We start from the raw sequence: 21,369 nt of genomic DNA on the forward strand, positions 1-21,369 counted from the left end.
CATGAGGAGATCCACCTACGACCTCAGGTCACCGGACCAGCCAGCCCGAAGACCATCTCACCAATTTCAAATCGGTAAGTGGTTCTTCGCACTTGGGTAAGGGTTTTCTTCGCTGTCTACCTAGCCTCTGTTGACTCCCTTCAATCTCTCTCCTTTCAATTTCAGTTTCCCTTCCTGGTAGAGACAAAAAGGAGACACATTTTATCCATGCATTCAAAAACTCCGATGTCAGTCACGGACTTGGAAAGATGGTCTTCCCTTGGTGTCTCAGCACCGTGGGGATGCCTGCCTTGATCATTCATCCACATTCCGTTGGTGGCAGGTCAATTGCGGGGACTCCTGTTTTGGCTGCTCACCCACTTTACAGCCCAAGACAAAATTAGGGATGCCTACTGGAAGCCTGGTAGCTGTTCACCTCTGTTTCTCTGCGTCTCTACCTTCCTCTTTAAACTTACCTTCTTCACTATGGGCAACCTAACCCCATCCATTCCTCCCTCTTCCCCCTTAGCCTGTGTTCTTAAAAACCTAAAACCCCTTTGACTAACACCTGACCTAAAATCTAAACGTCCTATTTTCTTCTGTAATACCGCCTGGCCCCAATACAAACTTGACAATAGTTCCAAGTGGCCAGAGAGTGGCACTTTTGATTTGTCTATCCTATAAGACCTAGATAATTTTTGTCAAAAATTAGGCAAATGGTCTCAGGTGCCTTACATCCAGGCATGTTTTACACTTTGCTCCCTCCCTAGTCTCTGCTCCCAATGCGACTCATTCCAGATTTTCCTTCTTTCTCTCCCGTCCGCTCCTTCGGTCTCCACCCCAAGCTCAGAGTCCTCCGAATCCTCCTTTCCACTGACCCCTCTGACCTCTTCTCCTCATCCCCGGCCACCCTTTGCCAGGCTGAATCGGGCCCCAATTCTTCTGCAGCCTCTGCTCCCCTCACCCTATAACCCTTCTATTACCTCCCTCCTCACACCAGGTCTGGCTTACAGCTTCATTCCATGACTAGCTCTCCCCTACCTGCCCAACAATTTCCTCTTAGAGAGGTGGCTGGAGCTGAAGGCACAGTCAGGGTACATGTGCCTTTTTCTCTATCAGACCTTTCCCAGATCAGCCAGCTTTTAGCCTCTTTCTCATCCGACCTCCCACTAAATACATATGGGAATTCCAATATCTCAGTCCTACAATTTAACCTGGCGTGACTTAAATGTCATCCTGACCTCTACCATCTCCCCAGATGAACGAGAAAGAGTTTATTTTCTAGCCCAGCCCTATGCAGACAGCCGCCAGCTTCATGAGCCAGGCCTCCAAGAGGACACCAGGGCAGTTCCCCAAGAGGATCCCCATTGGCAATACCAGATGGACTCCCCAGGTATAGCTAGGCGAGATTACATGGTCTCCTGTCTAGTCGAGGGGCTCAAAAACGCAGCATACAAAGTTGTTAATTATGACAAGCTAAAAGAAACAACCCAAGGTAAAGATAAAAACCTAGCCCACTTCATGGCCCACTTAGCAGCTACCCTTAGACGCTTTACAGTCCTAGACCTAGAGAGACCAGAAGGCCACCTTATCCTTAATATTCATTTTATCACCCAATCCTCTCCTTACATTAGAAAAAAACTCCAAAAGTTGGATTCTGGCCCTCAAACCCCACAACAGGATTTAATCAACCTCACCTTCAAGGTGTTCAGTAACAGAAAAGCTGCTGCCAAGTGGCAATGTATCTCTGAGTTACAGCTACTTGCCTCCACTGTAAGACAACCCACAACCACATCTCCAGCATAGAAAACAGAACATCCAAGCCACAGCTCCCAGGTGCTCCTTCAAAACCTCCTCCTGGACCTTGCTTCAAATGTCAAAAGCCTGGCCACTGGGCCTCAGAATGCCCGCAGCCCAGGATTCCTCCTAGGCCATGCCTTGTTTGTGCGGGCCCCCACTGGAGGTCAGACTGTCCAACTCACATCGTCGCCACTCCTAAAGCTCCTGGAGCTCACATCCAATGTTCTTTGGCTGACTACTTCCCAGATCTCGTTGGCTTAGTGGCTGAAGACTGATGCTGCTCAATCGCCTCGAAAGCCCCCTGGACCATCATGGATGCTGAGCTCTGGGTAACTCTCACAGTGGAGGGTAAATCCTTCCCCTGTTTAATCAATTCGGGGGCTACCCACTCCACGTTACCTTCTTTTCAAGGGCCTATTTCCCTTGCCCCGTAACTGTTGTGGGTATTGACGGCAAGGCTTCTAAACCTCTTAAAACTTCCCAACTCTGGTGCCAACTTGGACAACATTCTTTTATTCACTCTTTATTACTTATCCCCAACTGCCCAATTCCCTTATCAGGCCAAGACATTTCAACTAAATTTTCTGCCTCCTTGACTATTCCTGGACTACAGCCACATCTCATTGCTGACTTTTTGCCCGATTCAAGGCCTCCTTTGAATCCTCCTCTCATGTCTCCCTACCTTAATCCACAAGTGTGGGATACCCCTACTCCCTCCTTGGCAACCAATCAGGCACCCCCTTACCATCCCATTAAAACCTCATCACCCTTACCCTGCTCAGCATCAGTACCCCATCCCATAACAGGCTTTAAGAGGACTAAAGCTTGTTATCACTCACCTGTTACAATATGGCCTTTTAAAGCCTACAAATTCTCCTCACAACTCCCCTACCCTACCTGTCCAGAACCAGACAAATCTTACAGGTTGGTTCAGGATCTTTGCCTTATTAACCAAATTGTCTTACCTATCCATCCTGTGGTGCCAAACCATATACTCTCCTATCCTCAATACCTCCCCCTCCACAACTCATTATTCTGTCCTCGACCTCAAAGATGCTTTCTTCACTATTCCTTTGCACCCCTCATCAAGGGACTTTCACATGGACTGACCCTGACACCCACCAATCTCAGCAACTCACCTGGACTATACTGCCGCAAGGCTTCAGAGACAGCCCCCGTTACTTTAGTCAAGCTTTCTCATGATCTACTTTCTTTCCATCCGTTTCTCACTTTATTCAATATATGGACGACCTTGTCCTCTGCCACCCCTCTTATGAATCTTCCCAACAGGACACCCTCCTGCTCCTTCAACATCTATTCTCAAAGGGGTATCACGTATTCCCCTCTAAAGCCCAAATTTCTTCCCCATCCGTTACCTGTCTCGGCATAGTCCTTCAGCAAAACACACATGCTCTCCCTGCTAAATCGTGTCCAGCTAATCTCTGAAATCCCAACCCCTTCTACAAAGCAACAACTCCTTTCCTTCCTTGGTGTGGTTGGATACTTTCACCTTTGGATAGCAGGTTTTGCGGTCCTAACTAAACCACTATATAAACTCACAAAGGGAAACCTGACTGATCCCATAGACCTTAAGTCCTTTCTTCTTTTTGTTCCTTAAAGACAGCCCTAGAAACAGCTCCCACATTAGCACTGCCTAACTTGTCCCAATCTGTCTTCTTACATAGGCTGAAATACAAGGTTATGCAGTCAAGAGTTCTTACACAGGAACCAGACCCACAACCTGTAGCCTTCCTACCCAAACAACTTAACCTCACAGTTCTAGGCTGGCCCTCATGTCTACGTGTGGTGGCAGCCACCACTTCGATACTTCTAGAGGCCCTCGAGATCACAAACCATGCCCCACTTACCCTCTACAGCTCTCATAACTTTCAAAATCTATTTGCCTCCTTACACTTGGCACATATATTTTCTGCCCCCACTGACTCCTCCAACTATACTCACTATTGGTTGAAACTCTCACAATTACCATTGCTCCTGGCACAGACTTCAACCTGGTCTCTCACCTTACACCTAGCACCAAACCTGAACCTCATAACTGTATCTCTCTAATCTATATGGCATCCTCCCCATTTCCCCATATTTCCCTCTTTCCTGTTCCTAATCGCTGGGAACAAGCCCCCCAAATCTGGCCATAAACAGGCCATGAGAAACTGGCCATAAACAAAATCTCTGCATCACTGTGACATGCTCGTGATGGCCATGACGCCCACGCTGGAGGCTGTTGGTTTACCGGAATGAGGGCAAGGAACACCTGGCACACCCAGGTTGGAAAACCGCTTAAGGCGTTACTAAACCACGGACAATAGCATGAGCAGTGTGTGCCTTAAGAACATGCTCCTGCTGCAGATAACAAACCAGAGCATGTCCCTTTGTTTCCCATAAGGAATGCTTTTAGCTAACCTATAATCTACAGAAATAATCCTTATCACTGGCTTGCTGTCAACAAATATGTGGGTCAAATTCTGTTCATGGCTCTCAGCTCTGAAGGCTATCAGCCCTCCTGATTCCCACTCTGCATTCTATTTATGTGTCTTTGTCTTAATTCCTCTAGTGCCTCTGGGTTAGGGTCTCCACAACCAAGCTGGTCTCGGCACCTAATCCAGACCACACTTGGTTTATTGATGGTAGTTCTTCAAGGCCCAGTCGTCAGCCACCAGCAAGGGTAGGCTATGCTGTAGTGTCTTCCACATCTTGTCATTGAAGCTACTTCCCTGCCCTCTTCCACCACCTTTCATGACTCTCAACAAGCTGAACTAATTGCTTTAACCTGGGCTCTCACACTTGCAAAGGGACTACGTGTCAATATCTACACTAATTCCAAGTATGTCTTCCACATCCTACATCACCATGCTGTTATATGAGCAGAAAGAGGTTTTCTCGCTACACAAGGGTCCTCCCCATCATCAACACTTCTTTAATAAAAATCCTCCTTAAGGCTGCTCTATTGCCCAAGGAAGCCAGAGTCATTCACTGCAAGGGGCATCAGAGGTCACCAGATCCCATTGCTCAAAGCAACACTTATGCTGATAATGCAGCAAAAGCAGCAGCTAGTATTCCCACATCTGTCCCTCACAGTCAGTTTTTTTCCTTCGTGTCTACCACTCCCACCTATTCTCCCACTGAAACTATTACCTATCAATCCCTTCCTACTCAAGGCAAATGGTTCTTGGATCAAGGAAAATTCCTCCTTCCTGCCTCACAGGCTCATTCTATCTTAAGGTCCTTTCATAACCTCTTTCATGTGGATTACAAGCCAATGGCCCATCTCTTAGAATCTCTCATTTCTTTTCCATCATGGAAATCCATCCTCAAGGAAATTACTTCTCAGTGCTCCATCTGCTACTCTACCACCCCTCAGGGATATCTCAGGCACCCTCCCTTTCCTACACGTCAAGCTTGAGGATTTGCCCCCACCCAAGACTGGCAGAGTGACTTTACTCATATGCCCCACATCAAAAAACTAAGATACCTTTTGGTCTGGGTACATTCACTGGATGGGTAGAGGTCTCTCCCAGAGGGTCTGAGGAGGCCACCGCCTTCTCATTCTTCCCTTCTGTTAGATATAATTCCTCGGTTTAGCCTTCCCACCTCTACACAGTTCGATAATGGACCAGCCTTCATTAGGTCACTCAAGCAGTCTCCCAGGCCCTCGGCATCCAGTGGAAACTTCATGCCCCCTACCGTCCTTAGTCTCTGAGAAAGGTAGAAAGAACTAATGGTCTTTTAAAAACACAAATCGCCAAGCTCAGCCTCCAACTTAAAAAAGACTGGATAGTATCTTTACCATCTGCCCTCCTTGGAATTAGAGCCTGTCCTCGAGAAGCTACAGGGTATAGTCGATTTGAACTTTTATATGGACATACCTTCTTGTCGGGCCCCAACCTCGTGCCAGACACCAGCCCTCTAAGCAACTATCCTCCAGTCCTCCAGCACGCTAGACAGGAAATTCGCCAGGCTGCTAATCTTCTCTTGCCTACTCCAGATTCCCAGCCACATGAAGACACTCTAGCTAGACTATCAGTTCTTGTTAAGAGTCTTGACCCCTCAAACTCTACAACCTCGATGGACCAGACCCTACTTAGTCATCTATAGTACCCCAACTGCCATCCACCTGCAGGATCCTCCCCATTGGGTTCACCATTCCAGAATAAACTTGTGTCTGTCAGACAGCCAGTCTGATCTCTCGTCTTCCTCCTGGAAGTTGCAAGTACCCTCCCCTACACTTCCCTTAAACTCACTTGCATTTCTGAACAACAATAATAATCCTTATGAGCCTAATACATCCCTTTATTCTATTAGGTCTATTCGTCCTTACCCTACTTTTTGCAACAGGGCTTTATGTAGTCACCCCCACTACTTGGACTGTGCCTCAAAAACTTGTCATCCGTACTATCTTCTGTCTAGTCATACTCCTCTTCACCATTCTCAACTAGTAAATGCCCTGCCCTTGTTTACATTGGAGGTTTACACTTTTCCTCCAAACCATCATAACTGATATCTCCTGGTTTTATCTCAAACCTCCACCCTTAACTCTCTCTTGGAGGGGATAAAAGATCTTCAGTGGCAAGGTACACTCCAATTCTTCTATCCTGATGAAGTCCTTTTTTTTTTTTTTTCTACTCACTTCTATACTTGCCACCATTCTCCAGTCACTCGCTACCTCTCCCTACTTACCTCCAGCATCCTATCAATCTCACCCACTCTCTCCTCACTGCCTTCAATCCTTCTCTAGCAAAGAATTGTTGGCTATGCGTTTCCCTTTCTTCCTGCTCTTCCACAGCCGTCCCTGCTTTACAGGCCGACTGGGCTACCTCTCCTGTCTCCCTGTCTCCGAATATCCTTTAATAGCCCTCATCTTTACCTGCCTGAAAAACTTCTTTACTTTCTAGACAATTCTTTGCTAGAGAAGGATTGGAGGCAGTAAGGAGAGAGTGGGTGAGATTGATAGGATGCTGGAGGTAAGTAGGGAGAGGTAGAGAATGACTGGAGAATGGTGGCAAGTATAAAAGTGAGTAGAAAAAAAAAAAAGGACTTCATCAGGATAGAAGAACTGGAGTGTACCTTGCCACCGAAGATCTTTTATCCCCTCCAAGAGAGAGTTGGTGAGAACTCCACAGACACTTTGCACTAACAAGCTGCCACACTTCTCCGCATCTACTTAACGGCACCTTTCTGCTTATGTCAATTCCACTCCCCACTCCATATTTGGACCCTTAATCACACAAACTATCCGTGTTGCTGTTCCTTTATGCATCTCCCAACAACAGCCTACAGGAATCCCTTCCACCGTCAAAACGTTCCTTTACGCTTCATCTCCAGAACTCAGCCACACACATTACCAACTTAGACGCAAACATTCCAACTTCGCATTACTGATAAGCCCACTATCATTATTGACAAACTAAAAAACATTAGCAGTCACTATTGTTTAGGAAGACACCTACCCTGCATCTCATTCCATCCTTGGCTACCCTCACCCTGCTCGTCTGACTCTCCTCCTGGCCCTCCTTTTGCTTGCTTATACCCAGCCCCATGAAGAGCTGTGAAAGGTTACATAGACACCATGCGCTTTCTATCATTATTGATAAACTAAAAAACATTAGCAGTCACTATTGTTTAGGAAGACACCTACCCTGCATCTCCATCCTTGGCTACCCTTCCCCTGCTCGTCTGACTCTCCTCCTGGCCCCTCCTCTTGGTTACTTATACCCAGCCCCATGAAGAGCTGTGAAAGGTTACAGACACCATACGCTTTCTCACTATCATTATTGACAAACTAAAAAAACATTAGCAGTCACTATTGTTTAGGAAGACACCTACCCTGCATCTCCATCCTTGGCTACCCTTCCCCTGCTCGTCTGACTCTCCTCCTGGCCCCTCCTCTTGGTTACTTATACCCAGCCCCATGAAGAGCTGTGAAAGGTTACAGACACCATACGCTTTCTCACTATCATTATTGACAAACTAAAAAAACATTAGCAGTCACTATTGTTTAGGAAGACACCTACCCTGCATCTCCATCCTTGGCTACCCTTCCCCTGCTCGTCTGACTCTCCTCCTGGCCCCTCCTCTTGCTTGCTTATACCCAGCCCCATGAAGAGCTGTGAAAGGTTACATAGACACCATGCGCTTTCTCACTATCATTATTGACAAACTAAAAAAACATTAGCAGTCACTATTGTTTAGGAAGACACCTACCCTGCATCTCCATCCTTGGCTACCCTTCCCCAGCTCGTCTGACTCTCCTCCTGGCCCCTCCTCTTGCTTGCTTATACCCAGCCCCATGAAGAGCTGTGAAAGGTTACAGACACCATGCGCTTTCTCATACACCGTGAGAACCAAACCTCTACCTGTACGCAGTTGCATCATCAATCCCCATTACAACTTCTAATGGCTGCTGCCCTTGCTGGATCTCTAGGATTTGGGGTGCAGGACTCCTCTTTCAGTACACCCTCTCACCTTTTCACTTTACATTTCCAGTTCTGCCTGACACAAGGTCTCTTCTTTTTATGTGGCTCCACCACCTACCTGCCAACAGAACAGGCACATGTACTCTAGTCTTCCTTACCCCAAAATCCAGCTTGCAGATCGGAATGAACAACTGCCTGTCTCCCTCATGACACCAACACGGTAAAAAGAGTCATCCCACTAATCCTTTTACTTGTGGGTGTAGGACTTTCTGCCTCCACTATTGTACTTGGAATAGCAGGCACCTCAACCTCTGTCACAATATTCTGCAGCCTCTCTAATGACTTCTCTGCTAGCATTACAGATACATCACAAACTGTATCTGTCCTCCAAGCCCAGGTTGACTCTTTAGCTACAGTTGTCTTCCAGAACCACCGAGGCCTTGATTTACTCAGTGCTGAAAAAGGAGAACTCTGTATATTTCTTAATGAAGAGTGTTGTTTTCACTGAAATCAATCTGGCCTGGTACATACTAACATCAAAAAACTCAAAGACAGAGCTCAAAACTCGCTAATTGAGCAACTAATTATTGTGGACCCACCTGGCCACTCTAACTTGGTATCCTGGCTTCTTCCAATCGTTAGTCCTCTAATACCTATCTTTCTCCTTCTCTTATTCAGGCCTTGTGTCTTCCCATTAATCTCTCAATTCCTACAAAACCACCTCTAGGCTATCACTAATCACTCTATATGAGAAATGCTGCTTTTAACAACCCCACAATATCACCCCTTACCCCAAAATCTTACTTCAGTCTAATCTCTCCCACTTTAGGTTCCCATGCCACCCTTAATCCCGCTCATATCAGCCCTGAGACATGTTGCCCATCACCCCTCCATTTGGCCCCCAAAATTTTCACCCCAAGTTTTCATGACTTTTTCATTTTATTTCTTCATGATTAACATAAAAAGACAGGAATGCAAGGTCTTCTGAGCTAGCTGCACCATGGTCAAGCCATCGTGACACTCCCACACCCTTGTGATAATGTACTTTGCGATATTTCCCATCTTTGCAAATGTACTTTGTAACATACCTCCCTGCTCTTGAGACAATACACCCTCCTCGCCCTTGTGAATGTACTTTGTAACATCCTCTCCACCTTTGAGAATGTACATCCATCCCCTGTCCACACAAAAAAAATTGCTCCTGACTCCACCACCTATCCCAAACCTGTAAGAACCAATGATAATCTCACCACCCTTTGCTGACCCAGACTCAGCCCACTTGCACCCAAGTGAATAAACAACCTTGTTGCTCACACTAAGTCTGCTCAGGTGGTCTCTTATACAGATGCATGTAACAGGAAGCAGCTCACACGAGGGCCAACATAAGGCCTTGCAAGGAAAGGGTGGGAAGGGGAAGTGGTGTCCATGGGGGTGACCTCAAAGTCAGGGGCTGGCAGTCAATGTATATTGCTCAGTGAGATAAGTCAGTCTGAAAAAGCTGTCTTCTCCACGACTCTTAGTGCATAATATTCTGAGAAAGAAAACTAGAGAGACAGTAAATAGGACAGTTTTCTCTTAAAAATGGGACACTGATCCAACCAGAATCATGATAACTGAATGAACTCCACTGACTTTCCACAGTACTTTCCATTGATTGCTTATCTGGATGAACTCGGTTGTGTGGCCAGTTGTGGACTTTTCTGACCCACTGCGTTGGTCCAGCAATAGAATAGACTGTGCTGATGTTTCAGGTACTACTCTCTGATCTTGGATGGAACATTGCTTCCAAATGTATTACAGGAGAGACAACTATTGATATCTTGCTGCCAGAATTCCATAGAGAAATTCTTAGTAATTTAGTTAGAGTTCAAACTTTGGAGCCCCTGTTGAAGCAACTCCACAGGAAACCACCTGAATCTGAGTTGGGCTCTAGGAAGAGCTTGCAGTTTGGGTTGCGCTGAAAACCCAGCAGACTGATGTCTGGGAAAATACCTGCCTTTGTATGAGGCAATAGAGACTACGTATCCCAGTGAGCAAGAGCACAGCGCCTGGAACCTCACTGGCTGGGTTCAAATCCCACTGAGGAGCTCTACGTACCTGGCCATGTTGTATAGACCTCTCTATGCCTCAGTGCCTGGTTTTCAGAGGTTCAAAAGTTAATATGGTCTCTGTTATGTTTTAAGGCTAAACATGATTGAATTCAGGTAAAGTCTTAAATAGACTAGTTCCTTCTAAGTGCACTAGTATCCACTCATTAAATGTTCCAAAGAACAAACCGGACTCTTGGTAGTGGCTGAATGCAGACAAGGAACTTGCATGGCTTTAGGGAAGTGAAACAGAGACTCACTTCATTCTTTACATAGGATGATCCTTTCCCTCTCACGGAACATATCTGGGCTGGGTGCACGTGGTTCACACCTATAACATTTTGGAAGATGTGGTTGATTCCAGAGAACCTCAAATCTTAACACAACTTCCTTCCTCCAGGTTTTCATCCCTGACCCAAAATATGACAGTTTCTTCCAAACCAAGCCTCTGCAAAAGTCAAGTTCAATGGTGTGCCCTCCTCCCCCAGCATCTTCGCACTGTCAGCAGCCTCATGGTGAGCCTTCCTGGCAAGTTGACTACTCCAAGTTCCCAGTGGTCAGCTTGGCTCCCAAGCTGGCTTACGACTCAGGACATTTAAACCAACTGCTGCATGATGGCTGTGCCAGGAATAAACTTCCCTTCCACTGACCAAGCCTGGATGAACATGAACAGGAATTAGCTGGGGATGTGGCATCTGGGCAGGTGCTTCAGTGGATGACTCAATGAAGATAGTGACCCTCACTTTCTCACGAATCTTAATTCCGACAGCAATGTGATCAAGGTGAACTCAGGCCTGCCTAAGATGGGGTAGTGACTGCACCTGCACAGAGCAAGCACCTTCCTGCTCACATTCTTCCTCACCAAGACTCAGTTTCTATAAACTTCTCATGCCTCCCTAGGCCCTGCAGGGGTGGGGAAAGTTCCTCTCCTCTTACAGGAACCTGTGTGTCCACAGCATTTCAGATTTGCCATCTCAGAGGACTCTATGTAGAAGTCTCTCAAATTCCCAACTGCTAACATGAACTCTTCCACTCACAGGGTGACAGCTAAAATGGAAGGGAAAAGCTAATCAGCGCATGGCCGTGGGGACAGGTCATCATGGAATTTTCAAGTGAACAACAGCCTCACCCACCACTCCCATCCAGACGTGTAGTTTTCATGTACAAGGGTGTGATTTATGAGCACCTGTTTTGTTTCAAAAACAGAATCGCTCCCTCCACACTACCATATTGTGTTTGTAAAAACAAGTTACGGGGAAAAGGACCTGCCCCATCATATGTAGTTGATAGTGTGAACACACAAACTCAACATGTGAGAAGAAAACGTTCTATTTTTTGTTGTTAAGTTGGTAATGCGCTGATGTTGTAACAAGGTTTTGGGAAAGCATACTTCACACATGCTGGTGAAAAATCCAGTCATCATGCTTATGAACTACAGAAGGATCTAAACTTCCATTCTTGATGTGAAATGGCATACCCATGCACTTCTGCTAGTTCAGAGTCATCAGATACTTCTAGGTGCTGCTGTAACAATTGCTTGAGACAGCCATAAAAATCACATTCTACAAATCAAATTTTAAAAATTCAGTGTCCCTCAGTAGGTAACATTGTCAAACTCTAGAAATCATTCTTTTATCAACTATGTACATTACTTTTTCTCTGCATGCCACTAAGTCTACGTAGTTAATTATCTCTGTCTTTGTGAGCTCACTGAGCCATTTTACATGGATAGAGTGGGATGATAGATAACGAAGTGAAGGGTGAGGGGGTGGAAGGCAAAGGATGATGGGGAATTGCTTAATAAATTCAACGTTCATTACTCTGGTGATGGATACCCTAGAAGCCCCTACTTGATCACTGCACAATCTATGCCTGTAACAAAAGTGCACATATATCCCATAAATTTGTACAAATAAAAAGGAAATTTTTTTTTTTTTTTTTTTTTTTTTTTTTGAGACGGAGTCTCGCTCCGTCACCCAGGCTGAAGTGCAGTGGCTGGATCTCAGCTCACTGCAAGCTCTACCTCCCAGGTTTACGCCATTCTCCAGCCTCAGCCTCCCGAGTAGCTGGGACTACAAGCGCCCGCCACCTCGCCCGGCTAGTTTTTTGTATTTTTTAGTAGAGACAGGGTTTCACCACGTTAGCCAGGATGGTCTCGATCTCCTGACCTCGTGATCCGCCCGTCTCGGCCTCCCAAAGTGCTGGGATTACAGAGGAAAAAATTTTTTAAATGGCACTCACACAAGGTACCTCCTAGGAGGATGATGGATGTTGGGAGCCAAAGACCTGAGGGTCGTGACCAACTCAGCATTCCACTAGAGGCTATATGATTAAACAGCAAGCTCTTTATCATGAATGCAGGATGTGGGCAAACTCACACTGGCATCTGCCTCCAGAAGGTATGCTGAGGGCAATCACTCCCTGGCACCGTGCTCCTTGAGGTTATCTACTGGGACATCTGGAGCCTGCTGTTCAAAGAAAGCAGTCATGCAGGCCTGCACTAAATCAAGCAGCTGATTGACAACCACCCCCTTCTCCCTATCTCCTTTACTCAATAAACACAAAGGGCTCTAGAAGCTCACAGCCCTTGTTCACTAGAAGCAAAGAGCCTCCTGAATCCTTCTTCCAAACTTACTCTTTTTGTCTTTGTTTTTATTCCTGCGTCTGTCCTCCTTTGTTCAGTTCAGCAAGGTCTGAGGCAGATAGATGCTGGCTCCAGGAAAGCTTCTTCTGAGTCTTGCATTCCCCTCTTGGACCCCAAGCGAGTGGATCCTGATCCTGAGGAGGATGAGCTGGTGGATGGCCCTGGAGTTCTGTGACCAGCAGAACCCTCGACAGGGTACTGGGAGGCCACAGAATTGAGGTTTCTCTTCTCCACACCCAGAGAGAAGCAAGGTTGCTAGGGTCAGATCCTGGCCCGGACTTGAAGCTAGGGGCAGCCCTGGGCCCCCAAGTTAGAGGTTTCTGCTTGGGTGATTCTCCGGGGATGTGACTCAAAGGAGAGACAACAGTGCCTCCAAAGAGGCAACTGTTTCCAGCACTGGGTCCCTAGGTCACCAAGGGGTCCTCCAGCTAGGGGAGCCCCACCTGTTCAGGTCGAAACTTCCCCCATGGGGTGTGTGGTGCTCAGGCCCCTCTCCTTCCTGCTGTGCTGTTGAGTGACACAAAGTTGGAACTCAGATCTGGGGTCGCTTCTCTGCTCCCAGAGCCCATGGGTGCTACTGAAACTGCCAGCCTCAAGAAGCTGGGCTTGTGCTGCTCAATGTGGAGCAGGGCTGCTCAATGTGGGGCTGAACACTGTTCCCAGTGCTAGGAGCACAGGCAGCAGATGCAGAGCCAGAGGCAGTGGGGGAACCAGGGTGATAAAGGAGGTATGGTAAAGACCATCTGGGTGCTGGGGGGCGGTGTCCAAGACAGAATTTGCAGATGACTAACCTCCAAAGCTGACTGTGTTGGGCTGCCCTGGCAGTTAGGTCCTAGAGTGGAGGTTGAAGCTGGAGCTAGAGCTGAGTTACCAGATCTCCACACCGGAAAGAGCAGTCAGAGGTGGGGGTGCATGCTGCTGTCCATCAAAGACTCCCAGTACTGACTGGGTAGTGGCTGAATGGTTACTGGGAAATTTCAAGTTGGGCTGGAGCTGCAAGACTTCAGTTCAGGCGGCTTGTGGTGTCCTTGGTGGAGGCCTTGCTGCCACCACTGGGGTACATCTGAAGGGCCTCAGCAGATGGGAAGCAGCTCCCACCAGAACCAACATGAGGTCTTGCAAGGCTGCGAAAGGGAATTGGGGTCCATGAAGGTGATCTCAAAGCCAGGTACCGGCAGTCAATGTATATTGCTCAGTGAGATAAATCAGTCTGAAAAAGCTGCCTTCTGCTTTTTCAGCTTATGACTCTTAGTTCATAATATTCTTTTTTTTTTTTTTTTTTTTTTTTTTTTTTTTTTGAGACGGAGTCTCGCTCTGCGGCCCAGGCTGGAGTGCAATGGCCGGATCTCAGCTCACTGCAAGCTCCGCCTCCCGGGTTCACGCCATTCTCCTGCCTCGTTCATAATATTCTAAGAAAGAAAACTAGAGAGACAGTAAATAGAACGGTTTTGTCTTAAAAATGGGAAACTGATCCAACCAGAATCATGATGACTGAATGAACTCCACTACTTTTCCACAGTACCTTCCATTGATTGCTGTTTTGGATGAACTCGGTTGTGTGGCCAGTTGTGGATTTTTCTGACCCACTGTGTGGAGCCAGCAATAGATTGTGCTGATTCCTCAGTTGCTACTCTCAGATCCTGGAGGCAACCTCCTCCCAAAATGTGTTTCAAGAAAGACAACTGGTGACATGTCGCTGGCAGAATTCCATAGAGAAATTCTTACTAATTTATTCACAGTTCAAACTTCTGATCCTCTTTTTCACCCTTTGCAGAACAAGTCACCTGAACCTGAGTTGGGCTCCAGCAAGACCTTGCAGTTTGGGTTGCACTGAAAACCCAGCAGACTGATGTGTGGGCAAATACCTGCCTTTATATGAGGCAATAGAAAGAGGCAGCATATCCCAGTGAACAAGAGCACAGTGCCTGGAGCCTCACTGGCTGGGCAGAAATCCCACTGAAGAGTTCTAGGTACTTGGGAATGTTATATAGAGTAAGGCGGCAGGCAGATCTCAGTGGCCAAAAGCACAGTGCCTGAGTCTAAAGCTCTTGGCGGAAGCAGCTGGAAGACAGAGGAGCTTCCAGCAGAAGAGGTAAGTCCACGCCTCTGTGTTTTGTTTTTCCTTCTCAGATGTTTAGAAATGGGGGTTATGACCTAGAAAAATGAAAGAAATTAGTAATTCATGAATTCAACAAAGGTTGTCTGAGGGCTGCCTCTGTGTTGAAAAATCACCCTGGATCCCCTCACTCTAGGAATGGTGGCAGCCACTTTGTTATTCAGTTCCAAGGATGCAGGAAAGATGTAATTTTTTTTTTTTTTTGGTGAGACAGGGTCTTACTCTGTTGCCCAGGTTGAAGTGACATGGTGTGATCTCTGCTCACTAATTTTTGCAGTTTTTGTAGAGATGGGGTCTTCCTATGTTGTCCAAGCTGATCTCGAACTCCTGGGCTGAAGGGATCCTCCTACCTCAGCCTCCCAAAGTGCTGGGATTATACATGTGAGCTACTCTGCCTGGCTCCTAATTCACAAGTTAATGTCTTGCTTGGGCTCCCCCAGGAGGTGGTGAAATGACCCCAGCTCAGTGCATTTCACATGGCTGCTCCTGTGTCATGGGCTCAGGTGCATCTGCTGGCACAGCTGCTGGGTTACCAGAATGGACCCTTCCTCTGCCTCAGCTCCGAGCATAGTGATGACTTGTGACTCTCTTTCCCAATAGAACTTCAAATTTCTGAAGACACGGGCAAGTGCTTGAGCATTTGTACTCATGGTTTTGTTTGATGGATGATAGCTGGAACAGAATACCTCTAGGCATGGAAAGGTGGTCATTTGTCGCAATGAACAGGCTTTCAACTCATGGAAATTCATTCCCTTGTTCACTTTCCCTCTGGCAGTGGCTATGGCTGGACTCTTACAAGCAGCAAGCAGCTGTCCCGTCTGCGCAGCCTACCTAGAAAAACCAGTGTCCCTGGAGTGTGGATGCACCGTCTGCCTCAAGTGCATCAATTCACTACAGATGGCGCCCCATGGGCAGAAGCTATTTTGCTATTGCTGTTCCACGGTATCTCAGAACAAAACCATGTCCAACCAGCAACTGAAGAGGTGGTTTTCTCACACGAAGGAACTGGAGCCCAAACTGAAGATGATTTCTACAGATAAATCCAAGGATGAGGAAATACCACGGTAAGGAAATCTGCGTACCCTGTCCCCTTCCCACGACCAGGCCAAAAAAATCACTTGTGTAATTGGCTTCCCATTCCTTATGGTGATTAGCTGCTGTCTGGCACCTAAAATTGACATGTTCCTCCAGCATCAGTTAGTCTCAGCCCTGATAATTTATAGAATCACCTGGTGATCCCCAAGAAAAATTACCGATGTCCAGGTCATGGCCCAGACAAGGAATTTCTCAAAACTTACTGTGCTCCAATTACCTGGGGATCTTGTTAGAACGCAAATTCTGAACTGGGAGATCTCAGGATCGGTATCCTTTCATTGGGAACTTTGCTGAGTAGCAAAAACATAGTGCAACTGAATTTGAATTTCTTTCTAGCTGAGGTTCCCAGGACTCTGACATTAAGACTGCCCTGATAATTCTAACACGCAGTGAATGTTGGCACCTATTGCACCAAGCAACCTCACCCCAGGGTTGGGAAGAGTTTGGAATCAAGCACCTGCGGTGTTTGTTCCTGTGTGAGGTGAGTTGCAGACTCTGGTCTCCTCATCTGTGCCCCATGGGCTTCAACAGTGGCCCTGGCTCCACTAAATACTATCAGACTGCATAACTCTGGAGGGAAGGGACATTTAAATGAAGAGATCGCGGTCAGCCTGGGCAGTGTTACACCTATAAATGGTAGTGGGCTCCTATGATGACCCGACATTGCTGGCTCCTGCACGGTATCTTCCCCGACACTCATGATCTCCACTCATCCACCTACCAACACCTCACCATCTCTCTACTGAAATATGGAGGGCAGATTCAGTCTGCCCACATCTTGTTTGGAGCCCCCTTCCTCCTTCCTTGTCCATTTCCACTCAACTCATTTCTTTCACTAACTTACCACTAAACAATCAATCCCCTGATGTCTTACTGTAATCTATAAAATCCACATTGGTGATCATATTCACTTTTTTTTCACTTAAAGGATAACATGTTCTGTAGATTTTTTTTCACAATGTTCTGGACAATTTTCTTTTCTTTTTTTTTTTTTTTTTTGAGATGGAGTCTTGCTCTGTCACCCAGGCAGGAGTGCAGTGGCATGACTCACGCTCACTGTAACCTCTGCCTCCTGGGTTCAAGTGATTCTCCTGCCTCAGCCCCCTGAGTAGCTGGAATTACAGGCATCCACTGCCATGCCCAGCTAATTTTTGTATTTTTAGTAGACACAGGGTTTCACCAGGTTGACTAGGCTGGTCTGGAACTCCTGACCTCAGGTGATCCACCTGCCTCACCCTCAAAAAGTGCTGGGATTACAGGCGTGAGCCACCGCACCTGGTGGAGTTTTTTTGTTTTTTGAGATGGAGTCTTGCTCTCCGCCTAGGCTGGAGGGCAGAAGCATGATCTCAGCTCACTGCAGCCTCTGCCTCCTGGATTCAAGTAATTCTCCTGCCTCAGCCTCCCAAGTAGCTGAGACTACAGGCGCCCACACCACACCCAGCTAATTTTTGTATTTTTAGTAGAGATACAGTTTCACCATGTTGGCCAGGTTGGTCTTGAACTCCTGACCTCAAGTGACCCGTCTGCCTTGGCCTCCCAAAGTGCTGGAATTAGAGGCATGAGCCCCCACACACGGCCTGACAATTTTCTCTAGGCCAGATTATACTGCTTCCCTTCCTTTCTTCTTCCATGAACATTGGTGGCTTCACCTGTCAACCACATACCCAATACCTTAAATTATACACCTTTGTATTTGCTGCCCCTTTTCCCTACAGTCACTGATGGCTAACAACTTTCAAATACCTTTCTCTTGGCTTTTAAATTTACCATTGTTTTGCTTAAGGCCTCACCTCCCATGTAGGATGGAAACCATTCTTCCATCTAGACCCCCTTCCTCCCCTTGGCCTTGGATCCTCTTAATGCCCAGGACTGGTACCTCTGTCATCAGACCATCAGCTGCAGAGATAGCCCATCTGCCGTCAGAACTGTGCATAATTAGTTTACAAACACGGAAAATAAAAGCCTGAAATTATGCTCTAGGGACTATTTAAATTGGAGCAATAAAATGTGGAAAGAGAAATATTTCATTTAATATTGATCACTTGCATTGTCTTAATTATCATTTGTTCATGCATCAAGGTGCTAGAAAGAGGGTCATGATGTCTACCTTCACAGACCCTCCACTCTAAATGAAGAAAAGTCCAATGAAGCAAACACATGACAGTAAAACAAAAATTTCCACTGTGAATAAGAGGTATCACCAGCGAGGCATGGCGGCTCACGCCTGTAATCCCAGCACCTTGTGAGGCTGAAGCCAGTGGGTCACCTGAGGTTGGGGTTCGAGACCATCCTGGCCGACATGGTGAAACCCGTTCTCTACTAAAAACGCAAAAATTAGCCAGATCTGTGGCGCATGCCTGTAATCCCAATTACTCAGGAGACTGAGGTGGGGTAATTGCTTGAACCCGGGAGGCAGAGGTTGCAGTGAGCCGAGATCATGCCACTGCACTCCAGCCTGGGTCACAGAGTGAAACTGTCTCCAAAAAAAAAAAAAAAAAAAAAAATGTATCAGGTATTTCCACCAAGCATACCTGTGAGAATTTGAACTAGTCAGGGAAGTTGCCTCATAAAAAGTTTTGAGTTCAGGATAAGCAGCAGAATTAAAGAAACTAAAGTCAAGAGATATTTGGGACTTTGAAGTAGATGGGAGACATGGGCTTGGCTTCTGTCCATTTGCTGAGCAGGTGACCTGTTTTTTTTTTTTTTCCACAGCCGATGTGACCTTGGATGGGATGCCCACACGGCCAACAACTTCCCCCTCATTTCTGACGACTCAGGAGCATCCGATCTGGGCGCATCAGACCGAATCGGCAAGACCTTGCTGAGAGATTCCGTTGGTCCGTGTGTGTGTCCTGGGCTCCCCTTGCTTCACCTGTGGCCGCCACTACTGGGAGGTGGACATGGGAACAGGCACAGAATGGGACCTGAGAGTCTGCAGAGAATCCATCCACTGAAAAGGGAAGATCCAACTGACCACACGGCGTGGATTCTGGACTGTGCATTTGAGGGCTGGAAGCTGCCTCTCTGCCAGCATGGTGCCCCCAACTTTCTCTTTGTAGACCGCACAGTACAGCAAGTGGGGAGTTGTCTGGCTATAGGCATGCAGAATGTTTCCTTTTTTTGATGCTCAGGGTGGATCCCACATCTATACTTTCAGGAGAGTCTCTGCTGAGGAGCCCCTGAGCCCTTTTTTGGCTCCTTCAGTTACACCTAACAGTGATCAGGGTGTCCTATCTGCCTTGGGATGAACCCAGCCACCACGATGCTTCAAGCCATCCTGAGGCCAAGTAAAACACTCGCTGCAAAGCAACAGGGTCAGAAAATTACTTAGTGGTGTACGAAGTTTCTGCTTGTCTGCACTATACGAAGTCACAGGAGAAAAATACGCGACATTTCATGATTACAATTAATGTAATTTGATTAGATTATAAATTGAGCCGAGTGTTATTGTCACCATCTCATTGAATCTTATGTTTTATGACGTTTCCTATATAAATGTCCTATTTCTGGGATCCATTTCCAAATGCTTTCCTTTTCATTTCTGTAAGTTCAAATTAATGTATTATGGAAGTTACGAGTTAAACATTTGGAGATCACCTAATGGATTATGTGGTTTACTAAATGATAGGAGTGCAACAGATTTTATTCCTAGTAAAAACGTGTGTGTGCGTGTATTTTAACAGAGAACTGGAGAAATGCCTACGTCCTATCCAGAACCGAAGAGGCGTTGTCACCACCATGTATCAGTGTAGGTGACATTTTCTTGGATGTGTGTTCATCTACATTAACGAGAATCCCCCACAGGGGGATGGACTGTTTTGTCTCAAGTGCTCTCCTGATAATAACCTGACCCTGATTGGCTAACTCTTCCTCTTCCCTTTTCCCATACGGAGTCCTCAGTACCATGCTCCCCCTACCCCCGCCAGCCACGCTGACACAGCCCTGGTCACTGCAGAGATGCATGGGGGAGACCAAGCAATCCTGCTGTAATCCCAAGGCAGTTCCTCACAGGAAGGATCTGCTGAACCTAGCGCTTTTTGAAGCGCCTCCTTTGCATATTCTAAAGCAACTTAAAACGGTTTAGAGACTTCAATGTAAGACCTGAAATCATAAAACTACCAGATGAAAACACAAGGCAAAAGCTTCCCGATGTTGGTCTGGGCAATGTTTCTGGATGCAGCATCAAAAGCACAATGAATACACAGACAAGTGGGGTTGCGTCCAACTAAAAAGCTTCTGCACGACAGAGGAAAACGACATTCAAGCAGCCTACAGATTAGGAGAAGGTATTTGCAAACCGCACAACTCATGAGGCAGCAATATCCAGAATATATACGGAACTCACGCAACACAGTAGTCAAAAACAAATCACCTGATTGAACATGGGCGAAACACCTGAACAAATGTTTATCAGAAGACATATAAACGTCCAACAGGTGTAAGAAAAAGTGCTAAACCGCACTAATCACCAAGGAAATGCAAATCAAAAATCAAAACCTCAATGAGACATCACCTCATACCTGTTAGAATGGCTATTATCCAAAAGAAGATAACAAGTGTTGCATCCGGAATTGGTGGGTTCTTGGTCTTAGTGACTTCAAGAATTAAGCCACGGACCCTTGCAGTAAAGTGTCACAGTTCTTAAATATGGTGAGTCTGGAGTTTTTTCGTTCTACTGGATTCGTGGTCTGTTTTCAAAACTAACGCTGGAGACCTTCCTTAAGAGCGTTATAGCTCATACAGGTAGCACTGACCCAAAGACTGAACATCAACAATATTCATTGCAAACAAAGAACAAAACCGTCGCCATTCCAACCAGAAAACCCACGCAAGTTGCCACAGAGCAGCGCCGGCAGCCTGCTTTTATTCCCTTATCTGGCCCCACCCACATCCTGCTGATTGGTCCATTTTACAGAAAGCTGATTGGTCCATTTTACAGAAAGCTGATTGGTCCATTTCACAGAGAGTTGATTGGTCCATTTCACAGAGAGTTGATTGGACCATTTTGACAGGGTGCTGATTGGTACGTTTACAATCCCTGAGCTAGACACAGAGTGCTGACTGGTGCATTTACAATCCCCCAGCTAGACATAAAAGTTCTCCAACTCCCCACTAGACTCAGGAGCCTAGCGAGTTCCACGTAGTGTGTTACTTGCTGGGGCCGCGGGCGCCGGCGGAGTTGCCTGCCACTGCAGCGCCATGCACTCGCACTCCTCA

The 21,369-nt window shown here is 46.6% G+C and overlaps 1 protein-coding gene, 1 non-coding gene and 1 pseudogene across 2 annotated transcripts in view; 2 read left to right on the top strand and 1 right to left on the bottom strand.

The window, feature by feature from the left end:
- Positions 1 to 21,369, top strand: part of P2RX4 (purinergic receptor P2X 4) — a 341,582-nt gene that overhangs the window by 175,699 nt on the left and 144,514 nt on the right. The window lies entirely within an intron of this gene.
- On the top strand, positions 1,274 to 19,429 carry LOC126931669 (ret finger protein-like 3; annotated as a pseudogene).
- Positions 11,637 to 11,741, bottom strand: LOC126931927 (small nucleolar RNA U13). The gene has a single exon (XR_007718033.1). It is a non-coding gene; the product is annotated as a small nucleolar RNA U13 (small nucleolar RNA).

The sequence above is a fragment of the Macaca thibetana genome, chromosome 11 (genome assembly GCF_024542745.1).
Source record: "Macaca thibetana thibetana isolate TM-01 chromosome 11, ASM2454274v1, whole genome shotgun sequence".
NCBI lineage: Eukaryota > Metazoa > Chordata > Mammalia > Primates > Cercopithecidae > Macaca > Macaca thibetana.